General features: G+C 40.7%; 2 long non-coding RNA genes across 3 annotated transcripts; both read right to left on the bottom strand.

The window, feature by feature from the left end:
- Positions 1 to 15,581: 15,581 nt before the first annotated feature.
- On the bottom strand, positions 15,582 to 16,969 carry LOC117191924. Of its 2 annotated transcripts, XR_004474113.1 has the most exons (4): positions 16,812 to 16,969; positions 16,660 to 16,752; positions 16,432 to 16,601; positions 15,582 to 16,332 (listed from the first exon to the last, which is right to left on the bottom strand). It is a non-coding gene; the product is annotated as an uncharacterized LOC117191924 (long non-coding RNA). The 2 variants fall into 2 exon arrangements; XR_004474112.1 differs by having other exon boundaries at positions 16,324 to 16,601; positions 16,812 to 16,963.
- A 62-nt stretch (positions 16,970 to 17,031) lies between these two features.
- Positions 17,032 to 19,204, bottom strand: LOC117191925. Its single transcript, XR_004474114.1, has 3 exons — positions 18,705 to 19,204; positions 18,222 to 18,633; positions 17,032 to 17,961 (listed from the first exon to the last, which is right to left on the bottom strand). It is a non-coding gene; the product is annotated as an uncharacterized LOC117191925 (long non-coding RNA).
- Positions 19,205 to 24,765: the final 5,561 nt, after the last annotated feature.

Below are 24,765 nucleotides of genomic sequence, written 5' to 3' on the forward strand. Positions count from 1 at the left end.
GACACTGTGTTTTCTGTGCGGAAGAAAGCCTTCGTAAATCAGCTTGGAACCACTGTGCGAGTACCGAAGCTTAGCTTAGACTAATGCCGATCACTCGTACTCAATGAATTTTAATAGAGATTCAAATTGCAAATGCAGCAGCCAATTCCCTTGGACGACACTTTACAAACTGCACCCAAGGTATAAATTGGTGTGCCAGGGATTTGCATGACCAACAACTAGCTGTACGAGTATGAATGAGCTGCAGAGTGAGTGAATTAATGGAGAGGAGCTCAAGGCTCGGCACACAATTGCTTAACAATTTCCGGTTACAGGATGAAGGCAAAGGAGGTCAATGTCCCTCCCTCTCCCTCTCTCTCTCTCTCTCTCTCATCCCATCTTTTTTTCCTTCATTCTTGTCTTTAATCCATATGCAGAACGGAATGAATATGAATACCCATTCGAGTGTTTCTATGAACCGAAGTTTGGGCATTCGCTCAATGATTCGTCAATTCCAAGGGACACATTTACAAATTCGACAAAATCGACTGCATAAATGGCTCTGATGCTGCATCAGTACGCTTGTTCCATCCATAAATTTTTGTGTTGGATTTTGAATACGTCTTTTTGGATAAAAATTAAAATTTGACGAAGCAGAAGAATGCGTCAATGGAATTTGTGAAAATAAAACGTTTGGCTGGGTGTTTTATAGAGAAATTAAATTCAAATTGAAATCGCTGACCAGAATGTAAGCCATATTCAATAATACCAGCATTTCAGCAAACTGAAGTCAGGGCTCATAAAAAAAAGGAAACGCTTTATGCAAGCGCTTTAATGTTTCATCAAGGATATCCGCAGCATATGCAATAATATGTAAACAAGGAAAACAATGCCTGCAACTTCCACAATACTCATAACTGTACCACGGGAGTGGAGAGACGAACCCAGCCCAGTCCAACCCGAGTCGGGACATAGCCCTGTTTGTATTTTTTGTTTTTTTTTTTTTTGTGGCCCATAATTAAACAAGAATATTCTGTACTCTGGGTGGATCTGGGCAGGGTGAGAGCGCTATATAGTCCCGCATATGCCGCGGCGCATGTCCTGTGCCGCAGCGCCCCAGTACGTGTCCTGCCTCGATCGCTGTGGCACATCTGCCGTGCGTTGATTTCGCCTCAGACCCTCAGAGCCTTAGAGCCCTCAGAGGGTTGAAAAGTGGTGGAAACTATTGCGACCGTTACTTTCAACAGTGCCCACTCCCTGGGTACGTGGACACACTGACACACACACACACCGGGATGATGTGAAGCGCGGATGCAAAAGTCCGCGCTTCACAGCTTCGACGCAAAGTTTCAGAGGAAGGAGAGGGTGGAGCGGCGTGATCAGGAGACGCAGTGCTCCCCTCAACACGATGCGCCGAAAAGGAAGCTGGACAAGCCGACGAGGAGCTCGCCGAAGCGGAGAAACAATATGAGTGGCCATCCCACGTTGCAGTCCCGCGAACAACCGGCAAGGAAGACCGAATCAGCTGCACCTACCGAAGGTGAATGGGAGAAGGTGAAGAGCAGAGCGCACGCCCGGAAGCCAAGGCCCCGTCCGGATGTTATTATCATCGAGCCAAAAGGGGAAATGACTTACGCGGAGATCCTTAACCTCGTCACCCGCAACCAGAGCGAGAAGATGAAGAAGGTCGGCGAGAGTGTGAGCAGAGTGAAGCGAACAGCCAAAGGTGCTCTTCTATTGGAGCTCAAAGACGCCTCGAAGGAGACCGCGCAGCTGCTTCGCGAGGCACTGTCCTAGGAGGCAAGGCGGAGGCGCGAGCACTCACCCAGCAGACGAGGCTAGAGATGCTCGACTTGGATGAGATGGCTACCTCGGAGGACGTGAGGAAGGCCTTCAGCGAGCAAATGGGGATTACACTCGATGTGGACGCCATTAAGAGTTTGCGCCCAGGCTTTGGTGGTACCCAGCGGGCTATTATTTGCCTGCCGGCGACCCTTGCAACGAAGGCGCTATCCGTTGGTAAGGTTAAAGTGGCATGGTCCGTCTGCCGCATACGGTAGCGAAATCTGCCGTTAAAGTGCTTCAGGTGCCTTGAGGTCGGCCACGTTGCACTTAATTGCTAAAGCTCTGTAGACAGAAGCGGGTGGTGCTTCCACTGTGGGTCTGAGGAGCACAAGATAAGCGACTGCAACAATGAGGCAAAATGCTTCCTTTGTGTCGGAAAGGGCAAGCCCCACTCACACGTAGCTGGTAGCCACAGGTGCCCCATGGCACCCAAAGAGAAGGCAAGTCAAAACGCTGGACATGGTTAGGTTTTACCAAATAAACCTAAACCATTGCGAGGCTGCCAGAGATCTGCTCTCTCAGTCGGTGCGTGAAATGAGATCGGACGTTGCAATAATTAGCGAACCATACATTTCCCCCGAGGATGGATTCTGGGTCCAAAGCTCCTCAGGAAAAGCAGCAATATGGGCTTGCGGTAAGCCTCCTCTGCGGCCCTCAGTGTGCGCTGAGTTCCGACATTTCGTCAGGGCAAAACTGGGGAGCTTATGGATTTACAGCTGCTATCTCCCCCCAAGCTTGAGCCGTCATAGCTTCGCTGCGGCGATGGACGAATTGGCCGACGACGCCAGGCACCACAAACCAAATGTAATTGCTGGCGACTTCAATGCTTGGGCCCAGGAGTGGGGCAGTGACATCTCCAGAAGCAGCAGTTCGGACGCCATATACAAGGGACACGCACTGCTTGAGGCCTTCGCTGCGTTGGACGTAGCATTGTTGAATCAGGGGACCGCGAATACCTTCAACAGGGTGGTGGCTCTGGGTCAGTCATCGACCTTACATTCGCCTCTAGCAGCCTTTCCCCTCTGTCCACCTGGCGCCTGGGGAACCACTATACGGCCAGCGACCACGAGGCAGTGGTGTTCTCGATAGGCGGAGAAGGTGGTTGCAGACTGACCAGGGCAACGCAGACAAGCCGGAGAGCAGCCTACAATCCCGAATCAATGCGGATTCCAAGGTTCTTGGCAAGAGGCCATTCAAGGGTAAGCAATCGCCGACCTATTGGTGGAATGACGAGATCCAGGAGGCCAGACGCACTTGCCTGTCAGCTAGAAGGCGATATCAACGGGCTCGCAGAAGGAGTGGCACTAGCTGGCCAAGGCTACAGGCGGAGTACTGCGGAGCTAGAAAAGCCCTAAAGAACGCCATCAAGGAGAGCAAGAGGGAGTGCTTCCTGCAGCTTTGCGACTCAGCCGAGAAGGATCCGTGGGGACGTGCCTACAAGACGGTCATGAAGCGAATTCATGGCAGCAACGCGGGGTCGCCGTCTGACCCAGACCAGTTGCGGACGATTGTTGAGGCATTGTTCCCATCCGGGGCTCACGGTCTTGCCAGCACTGCCGTCGCACACCAGCCTGCATACTCGGTCGAACCGGTCACGGAGGACGAAATCGTCGCCCTGGCCCAAAGCTTAAAGGCCAAGAAGGCTCCAGGCCCTGATGGAATCCCCAACCGTGCGGTAAAACTGGCGATGGCATACAACCCGCACGAGTTTGCTAAGGCATTCACGCAGTGCCTGCGGGAAGGACTATTTCCGCCGCAGTGGAAGTTGAAACACCTGGTGCTCTTGCCAAAGCCAGAAAAGACGCCGGACGATCCCTCCTCGTTTCGACCGGTTTGCTTAATCGACTCGCTGGGGAAGACTCTGGAACAGATAATCCGTAGAAGACTAGACAACGCCGTCGAGGATGCTGGGGGACTTTCACCAAACCAATACGGCTTCAGGAGTGGGAGGTCAACGGTGGACGCCATAGGCAGGGTAGTTGACATAGCCTCCAAGGCAGTGGAGGGAACTCGATGGAAGGGCGGCAAGAAGGAATACTGCCTGATTGTCACCCTAGACATCAGGAACGCCTTCAATACGGTGAAGTGGGAGTGCATCCTGGACTCACTTAACCGGCGCGGTGTACCCCAATACCTTCAGGCAATCGTAAGGAGCTACTTCGCGGGGAGACTGCTGGAGTATAATACGGAGGCCGGCGCGCAGACTCACGGCATAACGGTAGGAGTTCCCCAAGGATCAGTGATGGGTCCCCTATTATGGAACATTGCCTACGATGGAGTCATGAGATTAGCTCTTCCAGGCGGATGGCAGCTAACCTGCTACGCAGATGATGTCGCCCTGACGGTGGTGGCCAAGCACCTGGACGTCGTCGAAGCAAATTGTGACACCGCAATCCAGCTGATTGCAGACTTGCTCCGCTCTGCGGGACTAGAGATAGCCGCTCATAAAACCGAGGCAGTATTGGTGAGCACCCGTTCGACTGTGGAGACCGCTCACATCAGGGTTGGCGACCAGAGACTATCGTCGAAACGAGCCATTCGGTATCTGGGCGTGATGATCGACACCAGGCTCAGTTTCCGTGAACACCTAAGCTACGTCCAGGAGAAAGCGGCAAACACGAGTCGGGCGCTGTTCCGAATACTGTTGAACACCCGTGGCCCGAAGCAGGAGAGGAGGATTCTGCTGACCAGTGTAGTCCGCTCAGCCATGACCTACGCAGCAGACGTATGGGCGGATGGAATTAAAGTTGCCAGCTACGCTAGGGGCGTAAAAGCCACTCATCGCCTCTGCGCGCTCCGGATCTGCTGCGGCTTTCGGACCATATCCGACGACGCTGCCCTAGTCCTGGCGGGTGTCCTTCCAATTGACCTTCTGGTGCTTGAGGAGAGGTCCGTGGCCGAGGCCATCCGGGCCGGCGCGGCAAGGAGAGACGCGCGCAAGCAGGCCCGTGAAGAGCATGGCAAAGCCGCTGGGACGGCTCTGATAAAGGACGGTGGACACACCGCCTGATTCCGGATGTCCGATATTGGATCGGCAGGCGACACGGTGTGGTCAATTTCCATTCCACACAGCTTCTGAGCGGACACGGCTGCTTCAGCCATTACCTTTGGAGGTTCGGCCACGAGAACTCGCCGAACTGCTCGTGGTGCGGCGACGCCACTGAAGACGCTGAGCACATCATTTTTCAATGTGGGCGCTTCTCACTTATTAGGGAGGAGTTGTGGCGAGCCGCCGGCGGGCAGCTCACGCCGAACAACCTGATCGAGAAGATTGTGGAAGACCCCATGGTATGGTCGGCCTGGAGCAACTTTGCAGCCGGCGCCATGAAGGAGCTGCGTAGGTGCGAGCGCCGAAGGAACGAGAGTGGCTAGGAGGAACCATGGTCCCTGCGAAGCAATGCTTTGCGGCCGTCCCGCAGAGACCCGGAACTTCCTGCCGGTCTCTCCAACTCAATACAGCTCCCTGTCTAGCTTTAGTTAAGTCCCAGGCTTATAAAATTTAATAAAATTAAGAGTTAATACAGAAAAAAAAAAAAAACACCTGGATGATAGCAGTATTGCTATCGGCATTGGTCGAGGAATTTCGAGAGTGTGGAGCAAACAGATATACAGATGCTTTTTTTCTTTGAGTGCTCGAACATCTTTCGCATAATTCTGCCCCTATTATTGGTGGGGAGTGTGGAGATGGCCACTTGCGCCGCAACAATTGTGCTGCCTGCGAACCGCTTTAGAATTTGGAACAGAAACCGCAATAATGCAGAAGGAAGTATACCTGCCTGCCTAGAACCACACGTGCATCTAATGTGTGGTCGTCTCTTGTCGTTTCCCCAAAGAGTTACGTAGAGTGGTCATCTTTATATCCGGGATATGGCTGTGTTTGTCAGCTCCTTTTTATACCCGATACTCAAAATGAGTATTGGGGTATATTAGATTTGTGGTAAAAGTGGATGTGTGTAACGTCCAGAAGGAATCGTTTCCGACCCCATAAAGTATATATATTTGTAGTGTATTGACACTCAGACTTAAGCACGCGTTGTCTTCAAGATTCTCTTTTATTCTATATCCCTTGGATGGTGTGACCGTATATAGATATTAATATAATACCTAACACGCCTCTCCTTAGATGTTTAATATACATGTCATTTACAAATCTATTTTCTTATAACAATTTGATTTGTGTACTTAATCTAATTAGCGTATATAAAATTTATGTGATTTCGTATTTTTCTTTCTTCTTAATCTGTTTAGTATTTGTTTCAGTGTTTAATTTGTACATAATTTGATTTCATAATTCCTTTCTTTATATTATTTTATTGTTAAATACGCTTTACTACCTTCCCTGCCTCACGTGGTCTCAACTCTCTCCTGGTGGGTGTTGGTTGAGAAACTATTTGTTCATTGTTGGTTTTGGAATTGTCATCTACTGAACAATTGCTTTCGACATCAGGTGTTTTCGCATTAGGCGATGTATGATTGTTAGTGCTTTGGTTTCTAATTTGATCCAGGTGACGTTTTATTTCTCTGTTATTGTTTGCCAAAATACAACAATACGAACGCGGGCCCAGTTGTTGTTTTACAGTTGCCTGAGTCCAGCTTGCTTTGTTAGGATTTTTGTAGTCCCTAACCATAACTTTTTGACCCTTTAAAAATTCTGTGCTTCGTCTACCTTTGTGATTTACAACACACTCAGTCTGTTTTTTATTTATTATGCTTTCGACCGTAGGTGGTTTTAACAACGAAAATCTTGTTTTTAGTGTACGACCAAAAAATAATTTAGCAGGAGATTCGCCCGTAGTACAATGAATCGTATTTCGGTAATCGATCAAAAATCTATTTAAAATTGTATTAAAATCTTGTCTTTCATTAGCCTTTATGTTTGCATATAGTGATTTCTTAACAGTCTTTACAAAATTTTCTGCTTGACCATTAGTCGCTGGATGTCCTGGAGCAGTAAAAATGTGATTAACACCATTGTTTTTCATAAACGTTTTAAAATCATCAGAAGTGAACTGTCGTCCATTGTCACTAACTAACACGTCTGGTAAACCATATCGACAAAATACTTCTCTAAGCTTGTTGATAGTAAACAATGAAGTTATTTCCTTCGTTTTGAATACTTCTGCCCATTTTGTATAAGAATCTATAATAACCAATAAATGAAAACCTCTAATTGGTCCTGCAAAGTCTATGTGTACTCGACTCCAAGCCTTTCCTGTGGATTTCCACGGTATTAACAGACTCTTTTCTGGACTTGATTGTAGTTCCTGACAAGGAATACAATCTCGAATTAATTTCTCAATTTCAGAATCCATGCAAGGCCACCACACATAAGAACGTGCTAACATTTTGGTTTTTACTATTCCCAAATGCGATGCATGAAATTCTGCTAAAATAGCTTGTCTCAGTTTGGTTGGAATTACTACTCTGTGTCCCCATAAGATACAATCATATTCCACTGAAAGTTCATTTGTTTTAGAGATGTAGGCAGAAAACTCGCTGCCTTTTAATCTTGTCTTCGAACCAGTGTTAATTGCCTCACAAACTTTTGATAATATTGGGTCACGTCGTGTTTCACGAGCTATTTCTTTGAAGCTAATTTTGAACACCTTTTCGGACTGTATAAAATGTATGTAATTATAGTCTTCGTTTGGTACAGCCGTTTCCCATTGAGGCATTCTTGAGAGTCCATCTGCTATATTTAAGGTCCCCTTTATGTGTTCAACTGTATATTGAAAACCTGACAAAGTCAGTGCCCATCTTTGCATTCGTGCAGAGGCCATCAATGGAAGTCCTTTCAGGTCTCCAAATATGCTTAGTAATGGTTTGTGATCTGTTCGAAGGATGAACTTGTTTCCTAAAAGATACTGTCTTAATTTACTCACACAGAACACTATAGCCAGGGCCTCTTTCTCGATTGTACTGTAATTATGCTCGCTTTTGGATAATGCTCTTGATACAAATGCTATTGGTTTGATATCTTCATTGCATTTATGTGATAAAACACCTGAAACTGCATGACTGCTAGCATCAGTCGTTAATACTAACGGTTGATCTGGGTTGTAGTGAACTAAAACTTGTTCAGAAGTTACTTCTTTCTTTACCTCTTCATATGCACTCTGACATTCGCGTGTCCAATTAAATTTTGTATTTTTCTTTAATAATGCATATAAAGGACTCATTATCTGAGCGAAATTATTGATAAACTTTGAATAATAATTTACCATGCCTATGAAAGCTCTAAGCTGTGATACGTTTTCCGGAGCCGGTGCAAACAATACACTCGCAACTCTATCATTGTTTTTGCTCAGTCCTATCCTGTCAATTGAAAATCCTAGGTAACAAGTTTTGGATTTAAAGAACTCACATTTCTTGTCATTTAATTTAAGTCCAACTGATTTCAGTTTTCTAAGTACAGCTTTTAGGTTTGAAATATGTTCTTGAAGATCTCGTCCTGTAACTGTTATGTCATCTTGATAAACCACAACTCCTCGCATACCCTGAAACAACCCTTCCATTGTTTTTTGAAAAATAGCTGCTGCAGTTTTTATACCAAATGGTAAGCGTTTAACTTTCAATAGTCCAATATGTGTGCTCCAAGTACACAAATTTTGAGATTGCTCATCTAAATTTAGCTGATTGTAAGCATTTGACAGGTCAAGTTTTGAATACAGTGTACCCCCTTCAAGCGCTGCAAAAATGTCGTCTATTCGAGGTAGTGGATACTTTACGTCGACTAAAGACCGGTTTAATGTAACCTTATAGTCACCACAAATTCGTATGTCACCGTTTGGTTTTAAAATCGGTACCAAAGGTGTTGCCCATTCAGAACTAACAACTTGCTCTAAAATTCCATCATCTATGAATTTTCGTAACTGCACTTCAATCTTTTCTTTCCATGCTAATGGTACTGACCTAGGCTTGAAAAATATTGGTTTTGCATCTTCTTTTAATAGTAACGATATCGTATTCGTAGTATATGAACCTAAACGAGGCTCAAAAACTTCAGCAAACTCCGATTTAATCTGTTCTGTAATTACAGAATTTGGTTCATTTACGTACACATTGTTCACCTGCATTAACTCAAAATTAAAAGCTCTCAAAAATGTTCTACCTAGCAAAGGTGGACTCACTGCATTGGTTACAACAACAACAATTTGTTTTTTTAGACCTCGATATTCGATCGTTGCATCGTACTCACCAATAACTTTGATTGAATCTCCATTGTAATCTACATATGGAACTAGACATTTTCTAAGTGGTCTGCTGGTATTTAAGCTTTCGTAAAATGTTTTTGGAACCAATGTGCACGGTGCACCAGTGTCGCAAGCAATTTTCGTTATGTTTCCATCAATTTTTACAGGTAAATAATATACTCCACTAGTTGAGGTTGTATCAACGCTATAGATAGAAAAGTTATAATTATCATTATCAAAATTATTATCAGAATAGGTGTCATGTTTTGTTTGAGATACATAATTTACGGATTTTTTTGATTTATTTTTACAAATGCTCGCCAAGTGACCTATTTTTCCACAGCTGTGACATTTGCATGCCTTATACTTGCAATTGTTTGAGTTATGATTTCGCCAGACACAGTGTGTGCATGGCTGCTGCTTCTTTTCTCTGCCAGCGTCGCAGTCGTTTTCGCCGTCGCCGTCACCGTCGCTTCTGCCGCCTCTGTAACTCACGTTTCGGTTGCCCTTGAAATGACTTCTGCCGTTGCTCTTTGCTTGATCTCTGTTCTCGCCTCTTTGCCTCTGCCATTGACTAGTCCCGTTCTTTTGATGCATGTAGTTGACGTTGTGTTCTGTCTTCCTTGTGCTGATCTTCGTCTCCATGATCATCGCCTTCTTGAGTGCATCAGCCAGAGTTAGATTTTCGTCTTCTTCACATATTCTTTCATATATAGGGTTGGGAAGGCTCATTACAAATTGGTTTAATACAAACGCTTCCAGATTTGAGCCAAATTTGCATTCCAATGCCAATTGTTTAACTCGAGCATACCACTCCGCTACAGTCTCATCTTCACTTTTTGTGGACATGTGAAATTTTTTTCTTTCTCTGAATATGAGTGTAGGTGGTGTGTAGTGTGTTTTTAAAATTTCACATAATTCTTTGTATGCTTTTGATACGGGTGATACCGGATTGCACAAACTATGTAGTACAGTGTAAGCCGCTGTACCGATCGACTTCAACAAAACTGCCTTTTTTGTGTTTTCCTCTTTCACATTCAATTCGCACAAATGTACATATGTCGAATTTTTCCTTCCAAATGCAGAACGTTTCTTGGTGTGGCGAAAACTCAGCAATTGTTGCCATTTGATAGAATGTTGGTGCTTCATTTTTCGTCATGTTGCTATTCATATATTATATGCACTTTTAACATGTGTATGTATATTAATACATTTTATTTTATCCTCGTCGCCAATTATGTAGTGTATTGACACTCAGACTTAAGCACGCGTTGTCTTCAAGATTCTCTTTTTTTCTATATCCCTTGGATGGTGTGACCGTATATAGATATTAATATAATACCTAACACGCCTCTCCTTAGATGTTTAATATACATGTCATTTACAAATCTATTTTCTTATAACAATTTGATTTGTGTACTTAATCTAATTAGCGTATATAAAATTTATGTGATTTCGTATTTTTCTTTCTTCTTAATCTGTTTAGTATTTGTTTCAGTGTTTAATTTGTACATAATTTGATTTCATAATTCCTTTCTTTATATTATTTTATTGTTAAATACGCTTTACTACCTTCCCTGCCTCACGTGGTCTCAACTCTCTCCTGGTGGGTGTTGGTTGAGAAACTATTTGTTCATTGTTGGTTTTGGAATTGTCATCTACTGAACAATTGCTTTCGACATCAGGTGTTTTCGCATTAGGCGATGTATGATTGTTAGTGCTTTGGTTTCTAATTTGATCCAGGTGACGTTTTATTTCTCTGTTATTGTTCGCCAAAATACAACAATACGAACGCGGGCCCAGTTGTTGTTTTACAGTTGCTTGAGTCCAGCTTGCTTTGTTAGGATTTTTGTAGTCCCTAACCATAACTTTTTGACCCTTTAAAAATTCTGTGCTTCGTCTACCTTTGTGATTTACAACACACTCAGTCTGTTTTTTATTTGTTATGCTTTCGACCGTAGGTGGTTTTAACAACGAAAATCTTGTTTTTAGTGTACGACCAAAAAATAATTTAGCAGTAGATTCGCCCGTAGTACAATGAATCGTATTTCGGTAATCGATCAAAAATCTATTTAAAATTGTATTAAAATCTTGTCTTTCATTAGCCTTTATGTTTGCATATAGTGATTTCTTAACAGTCTTTACAAAATTTTCTGCTTGACCATTAGTCGCTGGATGTCCTGGAGCAGTAAAAATGTGATTACCACCATTGTTTTTCATAAACGTTTTAAAATCATCAGAAGTAAACTGTCGTCCATTGTCACTAACTAACACGTCTGGTAAACCATATCGACAAAATACTTCTCTAAGCTTGTTGATAGTAAACAATGAAGTTATTTCCTTCGTTTTGAATACTTCTGCCCATTTTGTATAAGAATCTATAATAACCAATAAATGAAAACCTCTAATTGGTCCTGCAAAGTCTATGTGTACTCGACTCCAAGCCTTTCCTGTGGATTTCCACGGTATTAACAGACTCTTTTCTGGACTTGATTGTAGTTCCTGACAAGGAATACAATCTCGAATTAATTTCTCAATTTCAGAATCCATGCAAGGCCACCACACATAAGAACGTGCTAACATTTTGGTTTTTACTATTCCCAAATGCGATGCATGAAATTCTGCTAAAATAGCTTGTCTCAGTTTGGTTGGAATTACTACTCTGTGTCCCCATAAGATACAATCATATTCCACTGAAAGTTCATTTGTTTTAGAGATGTAGGCAGAAAACTCGCTGCCTTTTAATCTTGTCTTCGAACCAGTGTTAATTGCCTCACAAACTTTTGATAATATTGGGTCACGTCGTGTTTCACGAGCTATTTCTTTGAAGCTAATTTTGAACACCTTTTCGGACTGTATAAAATGTATGTAATTATAGTCTTCGTTTGGTACAGCCGTTTCCCATTGAGGCATTCTTGAGAGTCCATCTGCTATATTTAAGGTCCCCTTTATGTGTTCAACTGTATATTGAAAACCTGACAAAGTCAGTGCCCATCTTTGCATTCGTGCAGAGGCCATCAATGGAAGTCCTTTCAGGTCTCCAAATATGCTTAGTAATGGTTTGTGATCTGTTCGAAGGATGAACTTGTTTCCTAAAAGATACTGTCTTAATTTACTCACACAGAACACTATAGCCAGGGCCTCTTTCTCGATTGTACTGTAATTATGCTCGCTTTTGGATAATGCTCTTGATACAAATGCTATTGGTTTGATATCTTCATTGCATTTATGTGATAAAACACCTGAAACTGCATGACTGCTAGCATCAGTCGTTAATACTAACGGTTGATCTGGGTTGTAGTGAACTAAAACTTGTTCAGAAGTTACTTCTTTCTTTACCTCTTCATATGCACTCTGACATTCGCGTGTCCAATTAAATTTTGTATTTTTCTTTAATAATGCATATAAAGGATTCATTATCTGAGCGAAATTATTGATAAACTTTGAATAATAATTTACCATGCCTATGAAAGCTCTAAGCTGTGATACGTTTTCCGGAGCCGGTGCAAACAATACACTCGCAACTCTATCATTGTTTTTGCTCAGTCCTATCCTGTCAATTGAAAATCCTAGGTAACAAATTTTGGATTTAAAGAACTCACATTTCTTGTCATTTAATTTAAGTCCAACTGATTTCAGTTTTCTAAGTACAGCTTTTAGGTTTGAAATATGTTCTTGAAGATCTCGTCCTGTAACTGTTATGTCATCTTGATAAACCACAACTCCTCGCATACCCTGAAACAACCCTTCCATTGTTTTTTGAAAAATAGCTGCTGCAGTTTTTATACCAAATGGTAAGCGTTTAACTTTCAATAGTCCAATATGTGTGCTCCAAGTACACAAATTTTGAGATTGCTCATCTAAATTTAGCTGATTGTAAGCATTTGACAGGTCAAGTTTTGAATACAGTGTACCCCCTTCAAGCGCTGCAAAAATGTCGTCTATTCGAGGTAGTGGATACTTTACGTCGACTAAAGACCGGTTTAATGTAACCTTATAGTCACCACAAATTCGTATGTCACCGTTTGGTTTTAAAATCGGTACCAAAGGTGTTGCCCATTCAGAACTAACAACTTGCTCTAAAATTCCATCATCTATGAATTTTCGTAACTGCACTTCAATCTTTTCTTTCCATGCTAATGGTACTGACCTAGGCTTGAAAAATATTGGTTTTGCATCTTCTTTTAATAGTAACGATATCGTATTCGTAGTATATGAACCTAAACGAGGCTCAAAAACTTCAGCAAACTCCGATTTAATCTGTTCTGTAATTACAGAATTTGGTTCATTTACGTACACATTGTTCACCTGCATTAACTCAAAATTAAAAGCTCTCAAAAATGTTCTACCTAGCAAAGGTGGACTCACTGCATTGGTTATAACAACAACAATTTGTTTTTTTAGACCTCGATATTCGATCGTTGCATCGTACTCACCAATAACTTTGATTGAATCTCCATTGTAATCTACATATGGAACTAGACATTTTCTAAGTGGTCTGCTGGTATTTAAGCTTTCGTAAAATGTTTTTGGAACCAATGTGCACGGTGCACCAGTGTCGCAAGCAATTTTCGTTATGTTTCCATCAATTTTTACAGGTAAATAATATACTCCACTAGTTGAGGTTGTATCAACGCTATAGATAGAAAAGTTATAATTATCATTATCAAAATTATTATCAGAATAGGTGTCATGTTTTGTTTGAGATACATAATTTACGGATTTTTTTGATTTATTTTTACAAATGCTCGCCAAGTGACCTATTTTTCCACAGCTGTGACATTTGCATGCCTTATACTTGCAATTGTTTGAGTTATGATTTCGCCAGCCACAGTGTGTGCATGGCTGCTGCTTCTTTTCTCTGCCAGCGTCGCAGTCGTTTTCGCCGTCGCCGTCACCGTCGCTTCTGCCGCCTCTGTAACTCACGTTTCGGTTGCCCTTGAAATGACTTCTGCCGTTGCTCTTTGCTTGATCTCTGTTCTCGCCTCTTTGCCTCTGCCATTGACTAGTCCCGTTCTTTTGATGCATGTAGTTGACGTTGTGTTCTGTCTTCCTTGTGCTGATCTTCGTCTCCATGATCATCGCCTTCTTGAGTGCATAAGCCAGAGTTAGATTTTCGTCTTCTTCACATATTCTTTCATATATAGGGTTGGGAAGGCTCATTACAAATTGGTTTAATACAAACGCTTCCAGATTTGAGCCAAATTTGCATTCCAATGCCAATTGTTTAACTCGAGCATACCACTCCGCTACAGTCTCATCTTCACTTTTTGTGGACATGTGAAATTTTTTTCTTTCTCTGAATATGAGTGTAGGTGGTGTGTAGTGTGTTTTTAAAATTTCACATAATTCTTTGTATGCTTTTGATACGGGTGATACCGGATTGCACAAACTATGTAGTACAGTGTAAGCCGCTGTACCGATCGACTTCAACAAAACTGCCTTTTTTGTGTTTTCCTCTTTCACATTCAATTCGCACAAATGTATGTCGAATTTTTCCTTCCAAATGCAGAACGTTTCTTGGTGTGGCGAAAACTCAGCAATTGTTGCCATTTGATAGAATGTTGGTGCTTCATTTTTCGTCATGTTGCTATTCATATATTATATGCACTTTTAACATGTGTATGTATATTAATACATTTTATTTTATCCTCGTCGCCAATTATGTAGTGTATTGACACTCAGACTTAAGCACGCGTTGTCTTCAAGATTCTCTTTTTTTCTATATCCCTTGGATGGTGTGACCGTATATAGATATTAATATAATACCTAACACTTATCTACATCATAGGCGCAAAATTGCACCACAAGACCATGGAGAAATGGGAGGAGAACCAGCCGACCTCAAGATTGCCTCTGTGGTCAAACATGCCCTCATTTTTTGAGGCGAGATGTCGGATGCTGGAGCATTTGTGATCAGCCATGGCAACAGCCCTGCATCAGCCATGCAACATAGGTTTTGTCAGCACGTGCACTTCACTAATATGAAAACATACCTTTTTTCCAAATATATCTACAATAAATTCTTGTTATTCACCGATAATATGCGGATGTGTATGTGTATACGGGTGCTGGCGTAAGAGTCGGCGGATAAAATTGGGCTCGCTGCGGGTGTATTATTTTAAATTCACTGTGGCACAACTGGTTGCACAGATAACGGATTTGTAAGCACTTTTATCCGGTATGTGGATGTGGGTATTTAGGAGGACTCGAGTAAGCGGAGAACGCCTGGAATTGCCGATAATATGGATCCGTCGATAGAATGGTGAAAGGAAAGAAGCCGCACGTATATATATGTATGTCCAGCCGACTGAGACCAGGAGGAGAGGAGACGCTGAAGATGGGCAGATGGGGAATCCGTACTTATCTTGGAAATTGGGAATTATCCACCGGTGCTTGCTGGGGTGGACTTCTCCTTTTATCCAAGCGAAGATCCGGCTCAAAACACCAATGTTTGTCGGTGGGCGGATCGAGGGCTCAATTATCCAGCGACTATTCCAGTTTCACTCCTAGCAGTCGTCACAGAAAGGAAAAGCAGTTGGGTTTCGTTGTATATTTATATACATATATATGGTTCGTGTTTGTGGATATTCACGCGGTAGGTCAGCCGGTTGAAGCGGAGGTGAAAACGTAACTAACTAACCCTTTGATCTATGCTTTATGCTGCGGTGAAGGCAAATTATATGCTATGAAGTAGGACGGGGTGACAGGATATAAGAAGTTCCATTCATCAAACAATTTTTGGTAGTGGCGATTGTCATTCCTATAATCACTTTTCTGCAACGCGGCCAGTAGGATCCAGTTTAGACACCCTTTCATGTTACCCCTTAGTCGCCAAAGACACGTGTGGACCGTATCCTGCTTGGCCTCTATCTCCAGGGCTCGCTTTACACTGTCTATTATAGCAAAATTGTACCCGAATATTACTCCGATTGAGTAGCAGCGCACCTGCACACTCAAGGCGCAGAGTAGCTTCACCGCTGGCCCATTAGCCGCGAGCATTTTGTAGCTGGCGAGAACGCGCACAGTGACACCCCGAATATGTGCCGCCAATATGCGGTCAATGTACTTGACATTGGCGGTAGACAGTAGCACCACATCCAGGCATACTTTTGCCTGGTCAATCAATTTACCCACGCGATTCATCCGACAGTCGTCGCACACGACCCTGCTTGCCTTGTGCCAACCGTTAAATAAGACGACTTGACCGGTATCCGGCATCCCGTAGATTTTCTGACAGACAGCGAGGTCGCTCTGGTAAAGGTAGCGACGCACCACACGCCTGGATCAGAAGGCAGTCCAGTGGTACATAAGCCTGTGAAGGTTGCCGTATATTATTTGAAAGTATTTGCAAAATCTACTTCCGATCTTATCAAATGCGGAAATAACAGAAAAAATTTGAAAGCAAGTTTACCAAGGCGGTAGAGCATGATAGCATCAGAGGACTGCAGACGCGTATAGAACTGTCAGGAATCATGTCAGTGCCCAAGAGGATTTGCATTCCTCTACTGATTAATTTACAAACAACAGAAATATCCAAAATAATTTTGCCATCGCTTAAGAGTGCTCCAGACGCTTGTACAACTGCCGGGGTCATGTCAGTAGCTTAAAAGAATCTTCATTCAACTACTGCTATACTTACCAAATCAGAAAATAGGTAAGAAAAATTTTAAGCCAACTCAGTAGGCGTTCAAAGAGTATCGATCCAATAATTTTGTAATACAATCGCATAAAGCTGTGGAGGATACCGTCAATGAGTCAACAGGAATTCGCTACCTCGAATGCTTAATATACCAATTGTGCAAATACGCGTAAGAATCGGACAAGATTTGTTTAGCCATATTGCCTTCAACTCAGCAAGGAAAACAGTCGATTTTTTATGAGCAAGCCTCATAGAAATTTGAAATTTTGTACATGTATAATCTGTACTAGAATGACACACATGACATTTACATGTATAATCTGTACTAGAATGACACACACGAAATTTACGAGTATGTAGCATACAACGTATAGCGATACTCTATCATAACGAGCTGATCTTATTGTAGCGACCAGAGGAGCACGCGCTGGTTCCGGCTTCTATTTGTCGTCGGCAAGGGGGGGGGTGAGGATTTACCACTGTGCTACCTGCTCGCATTGGATACATATAATAATATTGATTTCGCGTGCGGTTTTCCTCCCTAACACATGATCGATCGGACTGGCCATACAGAAAAGAAACTACCAAGAGTGACAAGCTATGCACACATAGAGGTTGCTCTGCAAAGAAAACAGAACATGCTGAAGTACGGGTTGTGCTGCTGAGTAGCTGTAGGTGTAGCAGCGTTTTGCCCACCCTACCTTGACCATCTGGGCCGCAAAGCCATATTAGTGGCCGATGATCCCTAAATCCCCCAGACTCACTTCATTTCCATAATCCACTCGGCATGGCGCCCTAAAATAATTTAGTTCATTATCGATTTCATTTTAAAACTTATTTATTACTTGACACAGGGGCATTTCCCTACTCTACTTAAACTCCCAATTGACTCAATAACTATTTTAGCGAACAACAGGATTCGAGAATATTCCAGGTTGGAAATTAAAATAATACTAATAATAATTAAAATAGAAGAATTATAACTAAATAGAAAAAAAAGAATTAAATGTGTATATAATAAAAAAACAGTATATGTATATAGGAGGTAGCCGCTAAACTGGCATACAAATTTAACAGAGCATTTGTGACAACAACAAAAAACCCATGGTTACTGTTCTTGCTATCTCTTCCGGCATGTGGATCTGCCCAACTGTTTTACCTCTCCCCTTCTTTCTTTCCTATACCTCTCCTTCTCTCACGCTCATGCATGCAATTTATTTAGAGTAAAGCAATATTCTTTCACTTACGTGCCATCCATCTCCAAAAGCGCTTTTGTCGAAGACGATCCGCTTGCTATAATTGCTGTAAATGTAATTTTATTGGGAGAGCACACGACAAAAAGAGAAAAGAAGAGAAAGAACAAGGCGCGCAGAGGCTTTCGGGGGACTGCTTTTTTTCTTTGCTTTTGAGCATTGATATTGTATTTCTATTCCCTTATGCCTTTCTTTTCTTTGGGCTCCACATAGGGCTAGCCCTTACGGTTTAAGGGAAAAGAAAAGCAAGACTGAATTAACGGCGCTACACTGCCGAAAGGGGAGCAAGGTATTTGTATTCGTACTCACTAAGACCTTGCCTATTGGCTCATGGGTATAATTTTGATCTGGGTTTTTATTTCCTCTACTTTTTTTTCACTAAGCCAGGTCGGCCGAGGGCAAGATATTTACGCAAAAAAACTTGGGGGCCAAAAAAAATGTTCAATATTCCGCTTTTAGTTTCGCAGCTTCCCGGCGCCGACGATGCTGCTGATGCACTGAGTCGGACCCACAGCTGGAGCGGCGGACTCTCTGCCTTGCGCTTCTCTGCGCCAGCGGCGAATTCGATCGGTTCTTGTGCTTTTTTTTTTCCGGGAGCGCAGTCTCTTCTCTTCCCTTTCTATGGCCAGCTGGTTGTGGCTGCGGCCGGCTCGGTCATCGATCCCAATTATCTTTTTCCGCTATTCTCCCTTGGAAATCTGCTTGGCACAACGTGCCAATTCTGTAATACAAGAAAACCCATGTTCCATTTAACACTACCTAGCGACACCTAAACCCCAATGTCCAACTTACCGCTATGTGGCGATTGGCACTCTTGTTATATTAACTTGCAAATGGCCGTCCGAAACAAAAAAAAAGAGACCACTTTCGGATGCCTTGCCTCCGGCGTGGGGTCAGAATGGAACGCCCCCTTACTGGGGTGGCAAATTTCTTTTCGATTTCTTTATGGTATAATTTGAAAGCAACACGATTCTTTTGTTTGTCTTTTTTTCTTTGATTTAGCACTGGCGCGAGGTTTAGTTATGTTTTTCCGCTAATATTTCCTCTTTCCACCACAAACACTACCTTCTGAAGTGGGGCCCAAAATCGAAAAGAGCGACCGTAGCTGGACTTGCATTCACGAACCCTCCTAACAGCGAAAGTGCCAACCACCATTTCCCTCGAGTTAACATAACCGCGGCCGACTCTCTCCCGAGTCCGACCGTCTGCCCAAAAAGTACCCGTCGATCACGAGCAATAGGGGCGCTAAACGCAATTACGATATTCCCTGGATTTAAAATTTTTGATTAGTTTTTTTTTTCCGTTCTTTTATTTTTGTTGTTGTTGTAGTAATATTTTTGTAGCTGGTTCAAGCGTCACTACAAGTACGTGCTCATGACTGAATCAATGATACGCTTTTTGTACTACTCCTCCGCATAACGGAACTGGGAAACAAAGAAAACAAATACTCCCAGTGCATACTTTTTATTGTGAACGGCGTTCTCAATTTTAGCTACTAGCGAAAGCAGTTCTGTCTCTTCCCTTTGGTATAGGCATGCTGTTTGTTCACAACAGTCCCTCTACCTCATTCCTGATGACAGTAACCGATTGGAGTCTGCGCTGATATAGCTGAAATGTTCCACCAAGTCATAATTCGAAAGTAGTATAGATGGAGGAAGAATCCAGGCAACTAGATGAACGAGTATGTAATGCAGGTCATGACCTTTGGAGCCAAATGTTCGCCGGCCTTGTTCAATACGTGAAAAATATAAATGCCATTATGATTTGGTGCATTGTTTTTCATCCGAAGAAACGGCTGTGAGAGTTATGAAGGAGATAGTTGACATTCACAAAAAGGAGGATGCGAATTGAGAAAGTTTGAGAGAAAATTCTTCAACAACGTTTTTGGTAACGAACAAGAAGCAGACCCCATAACTCTTGATAGGGATGCATCTTAGCACATTCTGTGAATGTACTGGTGTACAAATTAAATAACTGCGGTGACGGATTGTGTTTTTAAAAAGTTTTTATTTTACTTCTAACTTCACTGATATAGATTTAAGTAGAGGGTCACAAAGGATTCCGAACAAAGGGTTTGCGCGATCTTAATTTTTAGCTCGACTTTGCGGTGTCGCTTCTGGATCAAGACTGACTTGAACTTTCTGATCCTTGCATCGTTGATCCCTTTCGGGAATAGTTTTTCTATAAACATTTCAATTGATTTCGCCATCCCGAGTATTGGATTTCGTCATCCAAAGAGAGAACTGTAAAATGCCTAAAGTGCAGGATCTGCAGAAAGCCGGGAGTGAGATTGTTTATGAGAAGCCGGGTGTGGCAAACATTGGTTTTCCATTTAGGCGAGTGTCAAAGATTGGTATTGCGGCGGGAGCCCTTGAGATTGTACATCTTAGAAATCAATTAGGCGGAGGCCCAAGATTGAAATTGTTTTCGTTTTGGAAAGCCAAAGATTGTTTACAACTCGTATAAGAGCTCAATAGAATTGGGTACGTTAACTCCGCCCATTCTTAAATGTTTCGTCCCGATACATTTTGAAGTTCTGATAGAGCTCTAATTTCTTCTGACAGTATTTGAATGTTGCTTTCCACTATTTCTTCTGACGGTATTCTTATTGATTTAATAAGTACAAATTTGGTTAATTTATAGCCGAAGTAAAATAACATTATCAATATCAAAATGATTAAGAATAATGTTGTTAATGGTAAGGCCGTATTACCTAATGTTATAAGGGGATTTAAAATATTAACATTATCAAAAGAAAATTGCTTATCATTCGATTGTATATAATCAACTAATTCAAAATCGCTATATCTATGATGCGATATATATCTTAGAATTTTACCCTTATCATTTATTATTTATTACAATTGTGTTGTTGAATATAAGGAGATACGATCCTAACAAAGTAGTATTGTCTACGATATTTTTGCCTGAAACTAATATGGCACCATCCTGAATGATGTCTATTTCTTTGTTTTTTCCCTTTTTTTAGTGCAGTTGGCTTTAAAGCCATTAAGTAAATTGGTGAAACAGGTCTTCTTTAAATTTATTTGTGCGTAATTGTTAAAAGTTTCACTTTTAAAATTATTCATTAAATAGTATTACTCCTTACATTCACAAACTTTTTCACTTATAACTAACATTCCATCATTTTGTGAGATGGCTCTTGCATGGTAAAACTTGCAAATATCTTTAATTTGAGGATATTTTATGTAAATGATTATTAAATCAGCATTTCGAATTATTTTAACCGTTGCAATGTCCAGCAGATCAGAAAGTTCAACAGGATGTTTTTCATGCTTATAAATGTCCTCTATTTCGTTTTTATTTAAAATTTTTGTATTGAAAATGTTTACTTTTAAGAGGGTTATGGTATCAACTAAATTTAGTAGGTCAAAAGTTATTAATTTTAAACGATGCTTTCTCAATATCGTTTCTTCATTGAAGATGACATTTTTTAATGAATTTGATAGCAATTTAATTTCTTTGAAAAATTTGGAATTTATTACAAATTGTTTATTATTATTTTCAGTTAATTCATTTACTTTATTTTGTATTTTCAAAAAGTCGTCATGATCAGGGCTGCCTGCTATCCATTTCCAAATGGTACCTAATTCATTTATTCCCCTTTCATTCCGTTTTGGAACTAATTCTGAAATCATTAATTTTAATAGACTTAAGTCCATTGATATTTCCCACTCATCGTCTGAATTAATTGATTTGTTGACATATTTGGATTCTTTATCAATTATCTCTCTATAAAAACTCAAATTAGTAATATGGAAAAGTTCGGCGTATGTTTCATAAGTGTAAACGTCTCTGTCGTCTTTGAGCAATAGATAATCACTATGCGTATAAACAATTACTTCCGAAGTCGTCAATATAACAAAAGTCAGTATAAGTATATTCGCATACATTTTCTGGAAAAAATGGAAATCATTTCCTTAATATTTAATGTTATCTTTATGTATAATTCTGTTTCTATTGTTGATTATAATTTTATTCGGTCGATTTTCCTTAACTACCTACTTTTTGTATCGGGATTGAAGTTTATTTCTTTCCCCGAATTTCTTTTCATAAACTACTTCTCCTATTTTATAATCTTTTTCTTTTCTATCTTTGTTATGTAGCTTAAGCATTTTGGTCTGAGCTTCCTTAAGTAATATTGGATTATGCTTGTGTTCTATTTTGTTATACAATATGTCATATGGCATTTGATTGGTCGTTGAATGTATCGTCAGGTTATATTTCAGTGCCGCCCTTATTATTATTTCTGAATAATCTGTTAGATTTAGTTCATCTTTGATGCACCGCGCTATTTCTGTTAGTGTGGAATGTACCCTTTCTACCTGACCATTTGAGGTGCTGTGTCTGGGATCAGCATAATAAATAGTTAAGTTACTTCTTTGTGTGAATGATCTAAATTGTGCTGAAGTAAAGCTTGGTTCGTTGTCAGTCATTAAAGATGTTGCTAACGGAAAGTGTTGCAAAATTTCCATTACCTTATTTTCAATGTTTAATTTACTTTGAATTTCCTTGACCACCAAGTATTTGGAATAAGAATCTATACAAGTTATGAATGTTAGGTTTTGGGCATAGTATATGTCTAAGTGTAATTGATCTCCTTCTTTTGCTGGAATGGGAGCTTCCCCAATTGGAATTTGTACAGGGTGTCTGTGATATTTGTTTTTGTTACAGATCTCACAATTTTTTATATATTCTTTTAATTTTTTGTGCAGGTTTGGCCAATAATACAGCTTAGTTATTTGTTTGTAATTTTCGTCTAGTCCTCTATGGGCTCTGCAATGTGTTTCTTCTATAATTATAGCTTTATCTTCTGAATTTACTACATCTTGGAGGAACTTTCTCGTGAAGAGAAATTTATTTATGAAGTTTTCCTTTAGCTTATTTTGGATAAGGTATAAATCTTCTAAAGTGCAGTGTATTCCTGTGGTTAAGTGAGGCTGAATAAATTCTTTTAAAATGATTAGCAGATTGTCTACCGTATCAAATTCAATAATATGTCGGGTATTTTCATAAACTCTTACTAACTCATGAACTGTGAATCTCCCTTGCGCTAATAGTAGCTGCTGTTTAAATTGGTTTAGAGGCTTGCTAGTCTCTTGAATGACGTTTTCAAAACTACTCTCTGCTGAATGCTGAGTATTTATATCTGATTCTGATTCTGTCTGGTCGACATCACTATCTGTCATATGATTTATTTTAATCCGAGATAAAGCGTCCGCTACTACGTTAGTTGAGCCTGGCTTATAAATGATTTTTGGTGTGAAACTTTCTATGAAGTAATACCAACGTTTCATTTCAACATTTGGATTTTTTTGCGACATTGCAAAGGACAAAGGTTGGTGATCTGTATGTATTTCAATTCCACTCACTCCGTATAAATAATTTCGCAAATTTTTTAATGCCCATACAATAGCTAATAATTCCTTTTTATTAGTAGCATATAATTGCTCGGTTTTACTTAAAGTTTTAGAAATAAATGTTATGGGATTCCCATCTTGCGACAAAACTGCACCTATTGCTATGTCCGATGCATCTGTGGTTAATGTGAATTTTTTATTGTAATCTGGTTGTACTAATTCAATATGTGCTATTAAACTGTCCTTTAAATTATTAAATGCTCCCATTGCTGGTTCATCCAGCTGTATTAATGTTTTCTTGGATGCCCTTCGTGAAACTTTCCCATTTACTCCACTCAGATATTTTGTTAATGGTTTGGCAATTGTAGCATAATTTCGGACATATTTTCTGTAATACCCTGTTAGTCCTAAGAAGCTTCGTAGCTCTCTGATATTTTTGGGAATTGGATAGTTTTGTATTGTGGAGGTTTTGTCTGGATCTGTTTTAATGATATTTTGGGAAACAATGTATCCCAGAAATTTGGTTTCCAATTGAAAGAATTTAGACTTTTCTAGGGAAATTTTCATGTTAGCGTTTTGCAATATCTGTATTATATGAATTAGATCTTTATAATGTTGTTTTATAGTTTTTGTTCTTAGAAATTCATATTTGCCGTTATTTATGGAAAAAGATGTTTTTTCAATATCTGATTCCCTCATTAAAATCTGATAGAAACCTGACTCTAAATCAATGGCCAAGAAATACTTTGCCTTACCTAAATTGGCAAGGATTACTGAAGGATCTTGCATAGGGTATCTATCCGGTATGGTGTTTTCATTAAGTTTCTTAAAGTCTATTACTTATCTATGTTTAGGAGTTCCGTCCTCATTTACTCCCTTCTTTGGTACTACTATTACCGGTGAATTATATGGGCTTTTACTAGGTCTGATTATACCTTCATCTAACATTTTACTTATTTCGTTATTAACGACATCGTTAACCGAATAAGCGTATGGATACTGCTTGTCATATACCGGTCTATCATGTTCAGTGTTAATCTCTCCATTTATATCCGTTCTGAACGGAAACTGTAAATTTATATTGGCACGGTCTTCTTCGATGATAGATACCATTTTCTCTCTGAGATTTTCTAAATTGTCCTCTTTGTAGGTTATTGTGTTATACAATTTCTTTTTCAATTCAGAATTTGAATAATTTTGAATGTCGGATATTTCTACGACGGCGCGTTCAGGATTTTTGCATCCCAAACTTTTAAATTGTTCATTGTCGGATAATTCAACAACGGCGTGTTCAGGATTCTTTAATACCAAACTATTCGAACTTTTAGTGTCGGATAATTCAACGACGGCGTGCTCAGGATATTTTAATCCCAAACTATTAAAACTTTGGATGTCGGATAATTCAACGACGGCGGGTTCAGGATATTTTAATCCCAAACTATTAAAACTTTGGATGTCGGATAATTCAACGA

Source organism: Drosophila miranda, assembly GCF_003369915.1.
Source record: "Drosophila miranda strain MSH22 chromosome Y unlocalized genomic scaffold, D.miranda_PacBio2.1 Contig_Y1_pilon, whole genome shotgun sequence".
Classification (NCBI taxonomy): Eukaryota; Metazoa; Arthropoda; class Insecta; order Diptera; family Drosophilidae; genus Drosophila; species Drosophila miranda.